Consider the following 8,730-nt stretch of genomic DNA (forward strand, 5'->3'; position numbering starts at 1 on the left):
ATGGGTCTGAAAAGAAAACTGGAAAGTTGAACAATCATGCACTTGTCTCATCTCCTACTCTGTACTCAAGAAATTTCTGTGTTTGTCTGGGTATATTTGTCCATTCACCCTGAACACTGGAAGCATGCTCTATCCAGTTGGCAAGACCCAGAGCAGGGCCCAGCTGATTTTCATGCTCTGAAGACATAGCTAAGGTCTTCTGAGGCCAAGAACTGTGTCACTTGCCTGCTTGGTACACATTTGAGTTTGTACCTCCAGTGGTCATCAAAGAAGGATAGGACTTTTCCGCCCACTCCGCTGCTGTCCCCCATCTCACTCCAGTGTTTCTCTGGCAGCACTGCACTAGCTCTGAGCTCTGTGCTCATACTAAGCTAACACCACCAATGCGTCCCTCCAGTTGCTACCATGACAATCTACCGGGACCTTATCAGCCATGATGAGATGTTTTCCAGACATCTGTGTCTGGAGGAGTGGGGAGGATGGTCAGGAGGACAGAGGGTAACATTGATGACTGGCTCATTGGTGGAAATGCCTCCCCTGAAGGCCCAGAGGGCAAAGGAACCGAAAGTACAGTAAGTAATCATTGGTGTCGATGATTGTCATGAACCGTCCCTTCTAGGAAACCAGCTTCACAAAAGAAGCCTACAAGAAGGCCATCAAAGATTACATGAAGTCAGTCAAAGGGAAATTTGAAGAACAGAGACCAAAAGGAGTAAAACCTTTTATGACAAGGACTGCAGAACAAATCAAGCACATTCTTGCTGATTTCAAACACTATTAGCTCTTTATCGGTGAAAATGATCCAGATGGCAGGGTTGCTCTGATGGACTACCCTGAGGATGATGTGACCCCATAGATGATTTTCTTTAAAGATGGCTTAGAAATGGAAAATATTAACAAATTTGACAATGACTTTGGATCTCTCACCATGATCATAACTGACTGCTGCTTTTCATCCAGCAACACCAGGACTTAGACAAAGGAGACTGATGTCATCTTAAGCTCTTCATTTGTTTTGAAAGTTGATTTGTTTGGAGTGGAGGCATTGTTTTTGAGGGAAAAAAAATCATAACATGTAGGTTGTTTAAAAATAAAATGCATTTAAACTCAAAAAAAAAAAAAAAAATGTTGGGGCTGGAGACCCACCAGGCTCTACTCATGGCAGGTTAAAGATCGATGTGTCACCCACTGGCTTATCCCTCCCCAGGGCTGTGGGAGAATAATGCAGTGGGGCTTCAGTACATGATACCCTTGAGTTCTTCCAAACCCTGAGAAAGGAGACTTGGGTAGCAGTAGAAAGGAGCTGTGGAGAAGAGCCTGGCAACCCACTCCAGTATTCTTGCCTGGAGAATCCCCATGGACAGAGGAGCCTGGTGGGCTAGAGTCCACGGGATCACAAAGAGTCGGGCATGACTGAAGCGACTGAGCATACACGCACTGAAAGGCGCTGGCTACAGAACTGGCCCAAAGCTTCCTCCAGCAGCAAAGCTCAGTGGTGGAGAGATTCAATAACAAAGGAACTCTTCTGAAAAATATCTCTATTTTCCAGCAAAACACAGGAACTAATAGTGCCCTGTATTGAGCCAGTCTCTTCATATGAACCCACACAGGTTGATATGATTGTTGCTTATTATTGCTTTTGTAGTTGTAGTTATTCTGCATCTCTCAGCACAGGATGGTTTTTAAAAAGTCCCACAGGTCAGACAGCTAGTAAATAGGATACCTGGGGCAGGAACTGATGCAGCTCTGACCACAGTGCACGTTCCCAGTCACACCACTCCAGGGTCATCCGAGGAAGATACATCTCCCACTGGGCAGTTTTCTAAGTGGTGAAAGTTTGGGAGACCCTGGTTCTGAAAGGCAGTCAGTCACTCCTGATGGTGAGAGTAACTTCTGAGCAGCTTCCATGGTGTTTTGGAGGTGAAAAAGCTGTTTGGGCATTTAATTCCAAAGCAGCAACACCAGCTCCAGAAAAGAACCCTTAGGAGAATCTTATCTGAACAAAAAAGGGAACAGGAGACAAAAATGACTCCAGAAAGAAAGGATCTGACTGGAGGAGTGCGTGCATGCTAAGTTGCTTTAGTCGTGTCCAGCTCTGTGTGACCCTATGGACCAAAGCCCAACAGGCTCCCCTGTCCATGGGATTCTCCAGGCAAGAATACTGGAGTGGGTTGCCATGCACTCTTCCAGGGGATCTTCCCAACCCAGGGAAAGAACCTGCGTCTCTTATATCTCTTGCATCAGCAGGCAAGTTCTTTACCACTAGCACCACTTGGGAAGCCCAGATGGAGGAATCAGATCAGATCAGATCAGATCAGCCGCTCAGTTGTGTCCGACCCTCTGGGACCCCATGAATCGCAGCATGCCAGGCCTCCCTGTCCATCACCAACTCCTGGAGTTCACTGAGATGGAGGAATAGGAGCTAGCAATTCCTGCCTGCACTGGCCATTTTATTGCATAAGCTGAATCCTGTGTGTACAAAACAATTTTATTTCTGATTCCAAGTGCTTTTCTCCCTGCTCTGGGTCTCCTCTTTCAGCCGGGGGTGAAGTGTCATACAGGTTCTGCTGCTTGTCTAGTCACTTTTAGTGACCCAAACTGTCTCACGACAGTAATTTAAGTGTCTAGTTCAAACTAATAATCCAAACTTCTCACTTCAGTATCAAGCCTTCTTCTCTGCCCTGATTTAGACCTGCCCCAGGCTGAATGTGAAGAGTGGACTCACTGGAAAAGATCCCGATGATGGGAAAGAGTGAAGGCAAAAGGAGAAGGGGGCAACAGAGGATGAGTTGATTAGGTAACATCACAGACTCAGTGGACATGAATTTGAGCAAACTCTGGGAGATGGTGGAGGACAAAAGAGCCTGTTGTGCTACAGTCTACAGAGTGGCAAAGAGTTGGCTTAGTGACTGAATGACAACAGGCTGGAAGGTTGTCGAGAGGAGGGAGGATGAGTTTGACTTCTTGCCTTTTCCTGAGCTCCTTCTACACTCAGTGTGGTTGCTGACTCCTTAGGGATAGGCGGGGTCCAGGGGAAGGGGGATGGAGAATGACACGGTCTTAGATGACCTGTCCTGGCATGATGTGGCTCTGTGGCTCTCTGAGCCTGATGATGCTCAAAGCAGCCTCTTTCTTTCCTGGACCACTTAGGTGACTTTCTTGGAGATTCTGTTCTGAATCTCAATTCTGGCCATGTCTCTTCCAGCCAACAGCTGACAACTCCAAACATTTGGCCCCTAGATTTCCTCAGCACCCCTCTCTGCTAGGTCAATCCCTCTGGCACCCCCCACTTTGGATGAATCCCTTAAGAGATGTCTCTGGTCAATCCCTCCTGGGAATCGTGTGCCCTCTCAGTAGACAGAAGCTCCCTCCCACTGCACCTCATCCCAGTTTCCTCCTTCTCCCTCACTCTGAAACCTTAGGGCAGTAGCCTCAGCCTCTTGCCTTTAGATTTCTCAGATCTGTCACATTGCATCCCCCAGGTGCAATGAGGCATCACTTGGAGGTCACTTTCACTTGTCTTAATAAGAAATGCCCTCCTTATCTTTGCCCCCTAGAAGGGCGTGGAGAAATGCCATAGGCCAGATACAACTCTTTTGGGTATACTGTTCTAGCCTCTTGCTGTTATAGGCCAGAATGTGGAGACAGTCAAAGCCTGCCCACAGAATGGGTCTCCCAGACTCTTGTGGATCCTGCACAGATCTGACCTCTCATATAAGGATGTGAGGAGGCACCCATAGTACTGTCCTGTCACACCAAGAAAGTGAGACAAGAGAGACTGATCAAGCCACTCATCACCCCCAGACTCCAAAAGAAAGTGATGGGCCTTTACAGAGACTGGCTGGGGAAGGTTTCCTAGTTCTTGGGAGGGAGTGATCCAGAGACTCTCTCTGACTTCTTATGAGGAGGATAGTCTGAAAGGATGGGACATAGGGATGATGAGTTTGATGAGGCTGGAACTCTGAGACTGACCCAGGAGGACAGCAGGTGAAGGATGCTCCCTCCAAGAGGCTGTAGGTCCAGGGGACTCTCAGCCCAAGGGCACATGGAGTCTCAGAATCTGAATGACTGGCTGTTCCTGGGGAAAGCAGAGTGAAGGCCTGAGAATGTGTATCTTCCAGGGAGACTGCAAAGGGGCATGGGGGAGGAAGGACAGATGACGTGAACCCAGGAGGTGAGTTTGCTAAGGGCTCACTCTCTAGGAATGGAGGATGCTTACATAATAAAAAATGCACAAAACTCTGATAACTGCAAGCACCTACATCTAATTTGTTGAGTCACAAAACGTATTCTTTTAAAACTTAAAGACTCTTAAATTCTTTAAGACACTTTGTCTTTAGATATCATTTTAGGCTCATAGATGAAAGTGAGGGTGAAAGTTATTCAATCATGTCCGACTCTTTGTGACCGTATAGACTGTGGCCCACCAGGCTCCTCTGTCCATGGAATTCTCCAGGCAAGAATACTGGAGCGGGTAGTCATTCCCTTCTCCAGGGGATCTTCCCGACCCAGGGATTGAACCTATGTCTCCTGCCTGCCTCTCCTTCATTGGCAACAGGATTCTTGACCACTTGAGCCACCTGGGCATACATCCAAATGTGAATACAGTTAATACAGGCCAGTCATTTAAAAATATTTGCTTTATGGCTTTGCCATTCTCTCTGAATCTCTCTCTCCTCACCTCTCTTCTATCCCTCCCTCCCTTTTCCCATCTCTTGCAACCATTTTGGGGTATGTGTAGTGCCTCTACCCCTAAATATTTGCATGTATATACCCTAAAACACAAGGGTTCTCTTATATGAGTTAGTGCAATGATCAAAGTCAGGAAATTAACAATACTATATATATATATATATATATAAATTTATTGGAGAAGGAAATGACAACCCACTCCAGTATTCTTGCTTGGAGAATTCCAAGGACATAGGAGCCTGGTGGGCAACACCATCTGTGGGGTCGCAAAGAGTCAGACACAACAAAGTGACTAACGCATTCAAATTTCACCAACTGTCCCAACGATGATCTTTATTGAAAAAGAAAATCCTGGATCACAAGTTGCATTCAACTGTTACATGTCTTTAATCTGGGAAGGTTCTTTGATTTTACCTAGTCTTTCACAACCTTGACATTTTTTATTAATACAGGCCAGTCAGTTACTTTACAGACTATTCCCCCAGTTTGTGTTATGCGTTTTTGGCAGGAATACTACATAAGCAATGCTGAGTTCTTCTCTGTACATCTTTCTGGGGAGCTCCTGGTGACTACCCATTCCACTACTGGTGACATTACCTTTTTGATCACCTGGTTAAGGTGGTGTCTGCCAGCTTTGTCCTCTGAGAGACATTCTGTTTCCATGTCATAAATAAGTACCTTGTGGGTTGATACTTGAGATTTAATAGAAGTGAATTTCTTTTTCTCCCCACACGTGTTCCTCCTTACATATTCTGCTTGGATGAATTACATCTTCACTTGGCCAACTGCCCAAGCTAGAAACTAGACAGTCATCACTTTCTTCTTCCTTGTCTTTTGTATTCAGTAACCAGATTCTGTAGATGCTGCCCCTTTAACTCCTTTCAAATTGGTCTTCTCTGTTTCTACTGCAGCTGCTTAGCTCAGCTTCTCATCATCTTCCACTTCAGTTACTGAGATACCCCTAAGTAGGCTCTGTACTTCCTATCCCTCTCCCATCCTACCTGCTTTACCACCAGAGCTGTCTTTCAAAAATGCCAATTTGCATTTTCCTACCTAAAAATCTTTAATGAAGTAGTTGCAATCTGGAGGTTTTCAGGCATTGATGGGAACGATGTGACACATGTACTGCACCTCTGTACCATAACAAAATGCCACAGACTGGGTGGCTTAAATAGCACAAATTTATTTTCTCACAGTTCTGGAGGCCAGAAGTTCAAGATCAAGATTGTGGTCAACTCTATTTCTGTCAAGAGCACTCTTCCTGGCTTTCAGATGGTGCCTTCTTGCTCTGTCTTCACACAGCCTTTCTTTGATGCTTACACATGGAGAAAGAGAATGAGCTTTCTGGTGTCCCTTCTTGTTCAGTCACTCAGTCATAGCCGACTCTCTGTGACCCCATGAATCGCAGCACGCCAGGCCTCCCTGTCTATCACCAACTCCCGGAGTTCACTCAAACTCACATCCATTGAGTCAGTGATGCCATCCCGCCATCTCATCCTCTGTCGTCCCCTTCTCCTCCTGCCCCCAATCCCTCCCAGCATCAGAGTCTTTTCCAATGAGTCAACTCTTCGCCAAAGTACTGGAGTTTCAGCTTTAACATCATTCCTTCCAAAGAACACCCAGGGCTGATCTCCTTCAGAATGGACTGGTTGGATCTCCTTGCAGTCCAAGGGACTCTCAAGAGTCTTCTCCAACACCACAGTTCAAAAGCATCAATTCTTTGGTGCTCAGCTTTCTTCACAGTCCAACTCTCACATCCATACATGACCACTGGAAAAACCATAGCCTTGACTAGATGGACCTTTGTTGGCAAAGTAATGTCTCTGCTTTTCAATATGCTCTCTAGGTTGGTCGTTAACTTTCCTTCCAAGGAGTAAGCATCTTTTAATTTCATGGCTGCAGTCACCATCTGCAGTGATTTTGGAGCCCCCAAAAATAAAGTCAGCCACTGTTTCCACTGTTTCCCCATCTATTTCCCATGAAGTCACAAATTCTATTGGATCAGGGCCCCTCTCTTATGACCTCATTTGACCTTAATTACTTCCTTAAAGGCCCCATCTCCAAACACAGCCACACTCCGTCATATATATGTTAGGGCTTCAGTATGAATTTCAGGGAGACACAGACGTTCCGGCCACATGTGCATGTGTGTGCTCAATTGTGTCTGACTCTTTGCAACCCTGTGGACTGTAGCCCACTGGGCTCCTCTGTCCATGGGATTTTCCAAGCAAAAATATTGGAGTGGGTTGCCATTTCCTGCTCTAGGGGATCTTCCTGACCCACGGATCGAATCTGCATCTCTTGCGTCTCCTGAATTGGCAGGCAGATTCTTTACCACTCTGCCACCTGGGAAATTCTCAGTCCATAATAAGCTCCCATATTTCCCTTTTTCATACCCATGGCATACTCAGTTAGAGCACTCTTTTCTGTAGAATTTGGTGTTTGGGTTTTTTTGTTTTGTTTTGTTTAGTTGGTTGAGGGTTATTTTGGCTGCCCTGTGGGACCTGCGGGATTGTAATTCCCCAACCAGGGGTCAAACCTGTGCTCCCTGAGGTAGAAGTGTGGAGTCTTAACCACTGGACCACCAGGGAAGTCCCTCTTTCCTACTGAATTTGAATGAGTCTCAGAACATTGTGTCCTACCTTCTCAAGGTCAAAGTCTCCTTTCAAACTGGAATGCAGTTTCCCCCAGGGAGCTTTAGCCATGTGTGTTAGTCATTTAGTCTTGTCCGACTAAGGAAAATCCTGAAAGAGATGGGAATACCAGACCACCTGACCTGCCTCTTGAGAAACCTGTATGCAGGTCAGGAAGCAACAGTTAGAACTGGACATGGAACAACAGACTGGTTCCAAATAGGAAAAGGAGTATGTCAAGACTGTATATTGTCACTCTGCTTATTTAACTTATATGCAGAGTACATCATGAGAAATGCTGGGCTGGAGGAAGCACAAGCTGGAATCAAGATTGCTGGGAGAAATATCAATAACCTCAGATATGCAGATGACACCACCCTTATGGCAGAAAATGAAGAACTGAAGGAGAAGGCAATGGCACCCCACTCCAGTACTCTTGCCTGGAGGATCCCATGGACGGAGGAGCCTGGCGGGCTATAGTACATGGGATCACAAAGAGTCGGACATGACTGAGGGACTTCATTTTATTTTTCACTTTCATGCATTGGAGAAGGAAATGGCAACCCATTCCAGTGTTCTTGCTTGGAGAATACCAGGGACAGGGGAGCCTGGTGGGCTGCCGTCTCTGGGGTCCCACAGAGTCGGACACAACTGAAGTGACTTAGCAGCAAAGAGCCTCTTGATGAAAGTGAAAGAAGAGAGGGGGAAAGTTGGCTTAAAGCTCAACATTCAGAAAACTAAGATCATGGCATCCGGTCCCATCACTTGATGGCAAATAGATGGGGAAACAGTGGAAGCAGTGGCTGACTTTATTTTTCTCGGCTCCAAAATCACTGCAGATGGTGATTGCAGCCATGAAATTAAAAGACACTTACTCCTTGGAAGGAAAGTTATGATCAACCCAGACAGCATATTAAAAAGCAGAGGCATTACTTTGCCAACAAAGGTCTGAGTAGTCAAGACTATGATTTTTCCAGTAGTCATGTATGGATGTGAGAGTTGGACTGTAAAGAAAGCTGAGCACCGAAGAATTGATGCTTTTGAATTGTGGTGTTGGAGAAGACTCTTGAGAGTCCCTTGGATTGCAAGGAGATCCAACCAGTCCATCCTAAAGGAGATCAGTCCTGGGTGTTCATTGGTGGGACTGATGTTGAAGCTGAAACTCCAATATTTTGGCCACCTGATGCGGAGAGCTGATTCATTTGAAAAGACCCTAATGCTGGGAAAGATTGAGGGCAGGAGGAGAAGGGGATGACAGAGGATGAGATGGTTGGATGGCATCACTGACGAAATGGACATGGGTTTGGGTGGACTCCAGGAGTTGGTGATGGACAGGGAGGCCTGGTGTGCTGTGGTTCATGGGGTCACAAAGAGTTGGACACAACTGAGCGACTGAACTGAACTG

At 46.1% G+C, this 8,730-nt stretch overlaps 1 pseudogene; it reads left to right on the top strand.

The window, feature by feature from the left end:
* The first annotated feature begins 405 nt into the window (after positions 1–405).
* LOC100294923 (translationally-controlled tumor protein-like) lies at positions 406–976 on the top strand (annotated as a pseudogene).
* The last annotated feature ends 7,754 nt before the right edge of the window (positions 977–8,730 follow it).

This window comes from Bos taurus, chromosome 1 (assembly GCF_002263795.3).
Source record: "Bos taurus isolate L1 Dominette 01449 registration number 42190680 breed Hereford chromosome 1, ARS-UCD2.0, whole genome shotgun sequence".
In the NCBI taxonomy this organism is placed as follows: Eukaryota; Metazoa; Chordata; class Mammalia; order Artiodactyla; family Bovidae; genus Bos; species Bos taurus.